Source organism: Ipomoea nil, unplaced genomic scaffold (assembly GCF_001879475.1).
Source record: "Ipomoea nil cultivar Tokyo-kokei standard unplaced genomic scaffold, Asagao_1.1 scaffold3069, whole genome shotgun sequence".
NCBI lineage: Eukaryota > Viridiplantae > Streptophyta > Magnoliopsida > Solanales > Convolvulaceae > Ipomoea > Ipomoea nil.
In genome coordinates, this window is record NW_017619497.1 from 4,474,587 (window position 1) to 4,485,369 (window position 10,783).

The following is a 10,783-nucleotide window of genomic DNA, read 5'->3' on the forward strand; positions in this document are numbered from 1 at the left end:
CATTGAAAGAGCAGCCAAAAAAACATTTTCATGCACACTCCTATTTAATGCTTAGTGTATATACCGCTATAATTTTGTTTCAATCTTTTATATGTACAAAAAGAAAATGTTTAAGCTAGCTCTAGAATAAAGATTTGGCACAACAATGTGAGATCCTATCAAATACCCAATTAAAGAAATGGATGAGTCATAATTTTTATTTTTTCAGGATGTGTTTGGTTGGGATGAAGGAATTAGGAAGGAAAAGAATTGCAATTCGGTGGGAAAAGAATAAGGTAGGAATAATGTATGAATTCAAATTACATTCTTTGGGAGGGAGGAATAGAATTATGGGGGATGAGAAGGTAAAAGTGGTATAAAGACTAAAATATCCTTGTGTAATAATAATAAGAAAAACAATCAACAAGAGTATTTTTGTCATTTCTTCTATTTTTTCCTTTCCCCCAAAGATTGAATTGTAATTCATAGAGTTACTCATGAATTGTAATTCAACAATAGGAGACCAACCAAATAATGTAATTGAGACCTTCATTAAATTACAATTTAATTAGAACTAAATTACATCCAACCAAACGCCTTTTCATTTTTTTTTTTTCCAATGAATTTAAGGTATATAGAAAAAGTTTGAGTCCATTTATCCTTTATCCGGAAAACACATGACAGGGAGAGAGATTTTAGGTTAAGTTAGGTAGGGTTGAGGAGGTTAGGGTGGGCATAGGTAGGGGGGGAGAGGTGGGTGGGTGGGTCGTGGTCATTTCTGGAGCCAATTAAGCTGTAGTGTAGGGTCACGGCATGGTGTTTGCTGCCCTGCTTTAATGACTCTGTTTGTCCTTTTTCACCCCTCTTTCTTTCAATATATTTTCCCCCATCCTATCTATATTTATCATCTTCTCCCATCTCCCATCCTTCCCAGATTCCCATTTCTTCTCTTCTCTTCCCCTCACAAATCTCTCCTCTCCCTCATCCTCCTTCACATTCACACCCCATGGAAGAAGGAGAAGAAAAGGAGGAAGCTTTGTTCTTGATTGAGGGGAATGTTGTCTGGCTCGAGGCCACCAACTAGATCCATGTACCCAAATCTCTTCTTTTTTTCCTTCTAAATTCTGGGTAATAGTTCATCATGGATCATGTGTTAGTGTCGTCGGACCAGGCTTCATTCCCCCCAATTTTCTGCTTCCCTTTGATGATTTAACCTACCCTTTCTCTCTCAAATCTGGTAATACTAGATGGATCTTGTGAAAAAGTTTGTTGCTTTACTGATTTTTTTTTCCTTTCTTTTGTGGTTAGTTTTGTGGATATTGTTGTTGTGGTCAGGTAAAATATGAAGAATGTGGGTGGTGGACAATTGCAGATTGGTGTAATGATGATGGTTTTTGACTTTGCTTTTGCAGAAAAGGGTAAAAAGTTTCATAATTACTCTCTTGTAGTGTAGTATTGTCAGTCTTTAAAAGAACAAATCTTTTTTTTTTTTTGTGATGCTGATGATTTCTCTCATGATGGGTTCAAGAATCTCTCTTGTTTGTTTCCAGAACCTCTCCAGTGCCTTATTGATTGACTTTGTAAGTAGTAATCATTACCACTACCTCTTCCATGGCTTAGCTTCTTAGGGTTTCACTTTCTTTGCAAAAGTCATGATAAAAACCACACTGAATCTCCACTCTCCCTGCAAATCCATAAAGGTTTCCAAATCAAAGTAACAGATCTGCAGATCAGTGTAACAGATCTATAGTTTCTTCACTGAAAACTGATCATTTTCCTCCCTCCCAAAACATGATTTTCCTCCGGGTAACTCTCGATCACCCTAAAACTATGCTCCAGAGTTGTGCGCGATTCGCGATTTACCTCCTTCAGACAGGGGTTCGGGAGACTCAGAATTAGTCTGACCTAAGCTGAGAAACCTAATTTATCAAACAAAAAACATGATTTTAACCCTTTTTCCCTTTCTTTCTTGAAAGATCTGCAGTTCTTTTCTGGGATATTCTTGCTGCAGATTTGCAGATCAGTGACATGGTAACTTCACACAGCATATATTTGTGCTTAGATTTCTTGATTTAATTTATCTATACATGTTTTATGCATTCGAGGTAAGGGTAGCTGGATATGTTCATACTGCCATCATTTCCAGCTTCTGGGCTTGCGTGTGATTTCTCCATTGCTTGAAGGAAGTTTTCAGAGAATAATCAAACAGCCTGGAAAGATTATTATGACAAGTTGAGATGTTGAAGCAACTTAACCCTAACTTGTTCATAGGAATGAAGATCAGAGGTTATCATTTCTCAATGATGTGATAAGCTAGCTAGCAGAAGCCTAAATCTTTGCTCATCTATCTATGCATCAATATAATATTGGGTAGGATATATTCTCTTGGGAAATTGAAGCCCCCATTTCATGCACAGCTTTTACAATGTTGGCAAGCATTATGCATCTTGTTTAGTGAAATTGTACTTATTGTGTTATTTTATTTTAATCTTTTTTTACTCACTTTACAAGTAACAATTTTTAAACCTTCAACATAATATAATGCCCTATAAACTTGGATCAAATACATACCTTATTTATATATAGCTGTTGATAGGGTTTGAAACCCTTCTCAAGATGTTTCATTTAAATAATGTCTCGAATTCAAACATGCATGATGAATGCACATGTATATTATCAACATAAGGGCTAAGGCACAGTACAACGGGATAGAACAATACATGTTCACCTTTTACCTGGATTAATGTATGTGTATATTATAACAGTAAAACTCACATTTGATATAAGATTAACTACAAATAATAAATCATAATGCATCATGTCAAATAATAATTTTGCGCTCGTAGCCTGGTTCAGTAGGCAGTATTTGGGATAAGAGATCAATGTTTGATATTTGAATCTTAGGAGTGGCATTCCTTGTGTGCACTGACATACTGAACACTGAACAGATTCCTTGTGCGCACTGACATTTAGCCATGTCTGCTGAACCACTGAGTCACAGTAATTTTTATTCTCTTAAATGTTCTGTTGGAGTGTAGTGACTTGCAAATTCGAAAAATGAAAAGAAAACCCTGAAAAGATGAAAATAAAAAGTAGTTTTAGGTACAGTGGGAGTAGAGTACAGGGAGAAGAAGTAAAAAGGGGAAGATGGAGATTGATTGAGTGGAATAGGAGGTAGGTACAGACACTAGTAATTGCATTCATTCATTCATTGATTCACCCCTCGACAAAAAGGCTGACAAGCTAGCCTGGGAATCTGGGATACAGTGTTCACTGACCTGATGGACAAGTTTTTGAATTTACCCCACATATATTAACCCCGATTAATTTTGGTTAAATGTGAATGAGGATTCATATTCACATTATATTCATGAGATGAGATTTTCTTATTGTATGTATTCTTACCGTGTCGTCACTTTCTTGGACTTGAGGCATTGTATTTGTATGCCTACATTTATTACCTTCTGTCATCAGTCCATCACCACCGGGACCAACTCCAAACCTAAAATATATAACATTACGTTATAGTTGGTTGTACGTGAAATACTCTTACATACCTTAACTCGTGAAACAATAACTATTTTTGAGGATTTTGTTTGACACTATTTCACGAATGAAAGTTTGTGAGATAAATTAAAAAAAAAAAAAGAATTTGGAAAAAATTGCTATTATTATTATTAAAATTGAACGGTTGTCGAAAATTTGTAGTCGTCGGAATCGCAATAACCGGTTGTTCAAGGTGGATAATTGGATATTGAGGTTAGATGTACTAAAATGAAATGTTTGAATGTTCAATTATATTTTTTAAAAGTTGAAGGACCTAATTGCATTTTTGTGTAAAATTCAGGGTCATTTGTCCATTTGACCTTAAAATTAAACTATTTTTTTCAACCCAAACTGATTTTTAAAATTTGTCTAATCTAATTTACCAATGTTTGGCACATGTCTGTTACCAGTAAAATTATCTCCATTGACCATCGTTGACCACCGCTGACCGCAATTTTAAAAAAAATAACTACCGGTAGCCTTCTCGATCTCCACCAGAAAGACAATTCGTCTGTCGTTTTCTCTGTGTAGAAGGCCACCAGCTGGTCGTCTTCTCCATTGGAAAAGACGACCAGATCTAGTCGTCTTCTCCCGGAGAAGGCGACTAGTCCAGTCGCCTTTTCCTATAGAAGGTGACTAGTCCGGTTGCCTTTTCCAGGAAAAAGCGATCAGCCACTGGTCGCCGTCTCCATTGGAAAAGACGACCGGCTAGTCGTCTTCTCCAGAAGAAGGAAACCAGTCCGGTAATCTTCTCTAGGAGAAGACGACTAGCTGGTTGTTTTCTCAACTGGAAAAAGCGATCGACGACAGTCATTGGAAATTTTTTCAATTTGAACGGTTACTGTAAATTTTTAGTCATCGGAATTGTCGCTGGAATCTTGGAACTCTAATAACTGGTTATTCCAGGTGGATAACTGTCTATTAGGGTTATATATTAGATGAACCAAAATGACATGTTCGAGTGTTTAATCGCGTTTTTTAAAGTTCAAAGGCTTAATTACATTTTTGTGTAAAATTCAATGTCAATAGACCCTTTTAATTTCCCTTTAAATTAATCCAAACTCAGTTTCAAGATTTGTCTAATCTTATTTACCAATGGTTAGCACATGTTAGTTTCAATTGTACAACATTGACATGCTTTGATATGAACTCTCAATATCAATTGTTTATCACTACACTAGAAGTATATATAGCTATCTAGTAAGAAATGTGCAACTTTATCTCCTTATACTCAACGCCACGTTTTAATGGCAGAATTTTTAACTCAACCTTCCAAGCCTAAACCAATAACCAAAAGTTATAAAATGATCTTGCATAAGTTTTTATATTTACCTACGTATTACATGACTACATGAGTGTCTCTCTCTCTATATATATATATATATATATATCCTGATATTGTATGAGATTGGAGTAGATGATGGTGATATTTCTAAAGTCAATAGTGATTATTGGTGTGTGTTTGTGTGTATGAATGAATATTGGAGTGAATTTACCCATGGTTGGGTGTGTAAGAAAGTTGGAGGTGTAAGTGGTGATTATATATGAAGGTAAAAAAAATTTGTTGTACTGTGCAAATGTATATGTAGGTGTGTGCACGGATTCAGAGATTAGTACTGACTTGACCTGACTGTAGTTTTAATTAAACAATGATACGAAGTGTGAGGTGGGTCGTGGTCTGTTTAAAATAAAGAGTTAATACTCAAAATGGTCCCTCGACTATGTCATAATTACCAATTTGGTCCTCAACTGTCATTTTTACCTAATTAAATCCTCAACTATGTAATTTTTACTTAATTAAGTCTTCAATTATACAATTCTTACCCAATTTAGTCATCAATTATACAATTCTTACCCAATTTAGTCCTCTGTATTAATTTGACTATTTGTTGATTGTCAAAAGTCGGGATAAAATTATAATTTTACAAGATTTCTCCTTCCTCTCCATTTAGCAGCGCCAAACCATGCAGCAATACACTTCGATCAGATTTCGATCGTCAAAAAATCGTTGGAAATCAAATTCATGGGCTATCCGATGCATAACCACTACTTCGATACTAACAGGTTTAGAACCCAACCGGAGCTTATTGCTACATGGTTTGGCGCTGCTAAATGAGGAGGAAGGAGAAAACTTGTAAAATTACAACTTTATTTCCACTTTTGACAGTCAACAAACAATCAAATTGACAAAGGATTAAATTGGATAAAAATTGTATAGTTGAGGACTTAATTGGGTAAGAATGATAATCGAGGACCAAATTAATAATTACGACATAGTCGATGGACTATTTTAGGTATTAACTCTAAAATAAATGTGGTTTTCAAAAATTTACTGACCAATATAGTACTCAGTACATTGGTCAGCTTGAGTTCTGCATGTCTCTGCTGCCCTTTTTAGTCAGCAATAAAGTTATAATATCACATCTTATCGTGGGATGAATGGAATAATATTATACACTTTTTTTTTTTTTTTTTTTTTTTGTTTTTTGTTTTTTTTTTTACAATTTTCAAGATTAATATGGAGTTTGGTTGGTATGTATGTATGTATAATGTATGTATGTATGTATTATTATTATTATTTCTCAAAAAGGTTATTCACATGCTAATTTAATGCCAATTTTACAACACTAGTGTTCGTTTTACAACCTAAAGGTAGTCATTGGCAGGTCCGGTCCTATTATTTTATAAACTCGGGACATGACGAAAAAAATGTCCTTCTTAGTTAGCATTACACTTAAAATTTAAATTGCATATAAGAAAAAAACACTAATACGAAATAACTTAAAATGAGATTCACGAATTTTTAAAAATTTTACATACACAACAATATGCATGAAGAAACTTTATTGGTGTTTTTCTAAATGTAAAATGATCAATAACTACATCAGTGCATTCATAAATAAATAATTATAATTTATAAAAATAAATAAACAATGTAAACTAAAAAAGCTTACAAACAATAATAATGTTATCATAATAAATAATGAATTAATTATTAATAAAAATTTATAAAACAAAACTTTAAAAAATGCCGAGCTAAATGTTTTTGACGGGGGCGAGAAATTAAAATATTTCAAAACACGCATAAAATTATTCATAACAAGGTATGAAATGTTATTAATTATATAAAATAGTTTGAATAGAGAACACATTACAAATCACACATATTCTATATCGATATGATATTTAAAATACTTTTTCTTTAAGCTATATCAATTTCAAATTTTTCTAGAGTAATTTAAATACGATAACACATAATAGAAACTTCTAAATTACATTGAATAGATGATTCATACAAAAAAAAATATTTTCTAATTTGTTTTTTCCATAAGTGAATCAAAAAATATATTTTATGTAAATTAATGGTACCCGGGTTGGACTTCCATTTGGAAGGTTATGAGTTCGAGTCTCAGTGGAGGCGTTATTGGCTCTTTGTGTTTCAGTAGGTTGAGAAAGAATATGAACAAAAAAAAAAAAAGTTAAATAATCTTTACAATTCATAACTCATTATAAAGCTCACAAAAAATACATGCATAAAATATAAGTATTAAATTACTCGTCTAGAATGTAGGAAAAAATTTATTAAAACAAGTATGAAATTACTCTTATTGGGTGAGTATTAGAGGAAATGTTTAAAATTATTATCAAGAAGACTTGAACAGTTGAATCCATAACCTTTGAAATAATAATCACATAACATACCAACTAAGCTATTTAAAAAAAAAACATTTGTATATATTATTTACTTATATATATATATATATATATATATATATATATATATATATATATATATATATATATATATATGCCCAGGGTTGGGCCTGATCGTTGGTTGACCAACACAACTAGTTAAAAAATTTAAATGAGAACGAGAAGTAAATTTGGAGCTTAAAAAATGTGTATTTGCTTACGATGCCAAAGTTTTCGATCCATTTCCACACTATGTATTTACACAACTCCTTTAAAATTATCGCACTCAAATAAAATATGGTATATCTATCCCTAAAATTGCGGGTTATTAAAAACAAATCAATTGCTAATTGATTGCTATTCAACATAAAGAGAGAAAGAAAGAAAACGCTACAATCTCAGTCATAAATGTGTAAACTGTCAAGTTGCCATCTCCATAAATACAAGGTAACCCCTACCCATTTCTCTAAATCAAAAGAAGACGGCAGACTCCGATTAGCTGACTGACCGAGCACAACCACTAAACTACCTGTATAGCTCCCATCAACAAGATTCTATTAATATGTCAATTATATTACTTAGCATAAAAATTATATATAAGTATATCTGTCACTTTTCACGTAAGTCATACTTTATTAGTGCATATAAAAAAATCATAAATATAAAATTTATCAACATAATTGCTTTTGGATCAAAATACATAAATCCTTATACTATACAAAGGTAATAGCTACTATTCCAATAACTGTCTAAAAAAGTTAGTTAAGTGACTTATAATAGGTATATTACAGTGATCCAAGCATTCTAGTATTATCACCATGCTCTTCAACAAAAACAAAAAAAAGTTGTTTAATTTGAATGATTTAGGACCAAATCGTACCCAGCTTATACACAACTATACAAGGCTGCATATTGTATATGCAAGCAAATAATAATTAAGCAATAATGTAAATGTGAGAATTGACTTAGTAAAGTTGCGTGCAGCTTAGATGTGGATGGGGCCATTATATCTATATGGAGTAGAAAATCGAGGTTTTGTGGTGGTGGCCTGGTGATTAGTGTCGGAATTTCACGAGGAAAAAAACCACAGTACACTTAAACCTTTTCACTTGACCTTAGACGACAAGTAGTTTTCCTTTCGCTTTCTCCATTGACTGTCTGCCTAGCTCCATTGGACCCAGAATCCATCCATTAATTTCTCAGTGACTCTTCACTGCTAACTTCCAGCCAAAATCTGTCTCTTAATTAAGTTAGAGTCACCATTTGATGATGAACAATTCAAGATTCTGTTTTATGTACGTAGTTCAAAAAATTTTATAATTAACTAAAGGTTATGTTAATGCATTTTTCTAATTTCATGTATTTAATAATATATTTTTGGCATAAGAATTAGAATAGTCATCATATATATATATTTTTTAGGACTATTGACCCTATTACATGTAGTATATGTTCATATACTTTCTCAACCTACTAAAATTTAATGAGTCAATACCGCCTCCACTAAGACTCGAATCCATGACCTCCCATTTGAAAGAGTTATTTCATGACGCTTGACCACAAGGTCTTTGACCATAGTCATCATATTTTGTTGTATGTTCGTAAGGAAGTGTAACAACATCAATACTGTTCTATAGAAACGGGTACAATGACGTAAGGACATCTTGTACAATGGCGTTTTTCAGAGCAGTATGGCCATGTCTGTTGAGTGCACCGGCATTTAGTTCTGTATGCTGAGCTATTGGATCACCGTGATTAACATCCTCCCAAATCTGTCAAACCGGAATGTGAAGACCCTTGGAGTTGGGGATTCAACCTGGGAAAAAAAATGGTTACAATGACGTAAGGACATCTTATACAATGGCCTTTTTTTGTTTGTTAGAACTAATATATATGACTTCCTCTCAAAATCAAATAGAGATGCAATTTACAAAGAGATCCACAATTACAAAGAGAGGAGAATTGAGAAGAGAATTATAGAGTTAAGATTCATATTTCCTACCAGGATCAAGCGCTAGTAGCGAATGTACAACTTTATCCAACGATCCCTTTCTAGCACCTGCCAACATCATTACCATCACGCCAATAATTATAGCTAGTATCGAAGATGCAAGTTTATTTCCTTATATTTGTGTAGCAATCAACACCACGTTCTTGAGACAATGATGGTGCCTTCGTCCTCAATTCACAAGATTGGAGTTCAAGATTTAGTCATTACAAGAAAAGGTTTTTCTTTGGTATGACCTTCTATACTCCTAAATTTGGTGGCTTGGGTAGTATCACTAGGTTGTTACCAATTTCATGTACTTTTGGGGTATTTCTTTTTGTTTCTATTATCTTTGTTTACATTTTGTTTACCATCTGTACCAATAACTGTTATACCAACATGTGCTACGATATTCGTAAAATCTATAAACGGATTAATTTAGAAATAATATGAAAATCTAGTATGAGTTAATACTAAAGATAACTCAAATTTTGGGTCCTACAAATCTTTTAGGTAGGAGAGTACATGATTTTTTCGGTCCTAACTCGAATTTTGGGTCCTATTAACAAGAATAGTTATGCTGTGCAACCGAATGTACCATGCGCATGGTGCATACGGTTCAAAACGACGTCGTTTTGATTAAAAACGCGCGTCCCACTTAAAAAAAAAATCAGGTTTGACTCTCAGCAATAGCATTATTGTGGATATATAGTTATGAAATTGTGGATATATAGTTATGAAATTGTGGTTATATAGTTATGAATTTATGGATATTTAGTTCATTCATTGTGGATATTTAGTTCAATCATATATTGTGGATATTTAGTTCATTCATTGTGGATTTTTACTTCATTCATTCATTCATTGTGGATTTTTACTTCTTCATTCATTCATTGTGGATTTTTACTTCATTCATTCACTGTGGATATATAGTTATGAAATTGTGGATATATAATTATGAAATTGTGGTTATATAGTTATGAATTTCTGGATATATAAAAATGTTATTGCCGGGAATCGAACCTGATTTCTTCTTTAAGTGGGACGCACGTTTTTTTAACCAAAACGGCGCCATTTTGCAATCGTATGCACCTTGCAAGGTGCATTCGGTTGCACAGCATAATTTGCGTATTAACAATGAGGTCTATAAACTAATTTCATATTTTTCCTCAAATTCAGGCCCACAAAAAATCTTACATTTTTTTAGTAAATTATGAGAAATGAACCTAATAATAAAACATGTTTCTAACTTTTAGCTAAACATCAAAAAAATAATTTTTTAAAAAACTCGTTTTCAAAAAATACTTTTCAGGTTTCTAAATAATGGACCCTAAAGTTTTAAAGAGGGACGTATAAAGTGTGAGCGTTATGCTGTGCATCCGTATGCACCATGCATGGTGCATATATGGATGTAAAATGACGTCGTTTTGGCGTCTAACTTTAAAAAAATAAAAATTCAGAATTGCATAATTACACATCCATAATTTCACTACACTTCCATAATTTCATAACTATACATCCAGAATTGCATAACTACACTTCCAGAATTGCATAACTACACTTCCAGAATTGCATAAC

The 10,783-nt window shown here is 32.9% G+C and overlaps 1 long non-coding RNA gene across 2 annotated transcripts; it reads left to right on the forward strand.

The window, feature by feature from the left end:
- The first annotated feature begins 825 nt into the window (after positions 1–825).
- On the forward strand, positions 826–2,496 carry LOC109164634. Of its 2 annotated transcripts, none has more exons than XR_002051432.1 (2): positions 826–1,216; positions 1,288–2,496. It is a non-coding gene; the product is annotated as an uncharacterized LOC109164634 (long non-coding RNA). The 2 variants fall into 2 exon arrangements; XR_002051433.1 differs by having other exon boundaries at positions 829–1,216; positions 1,315–2,496.
- The last annotated feature ends 8,287 nt before the right edge of the window (positions 2,497–10,783 follow it).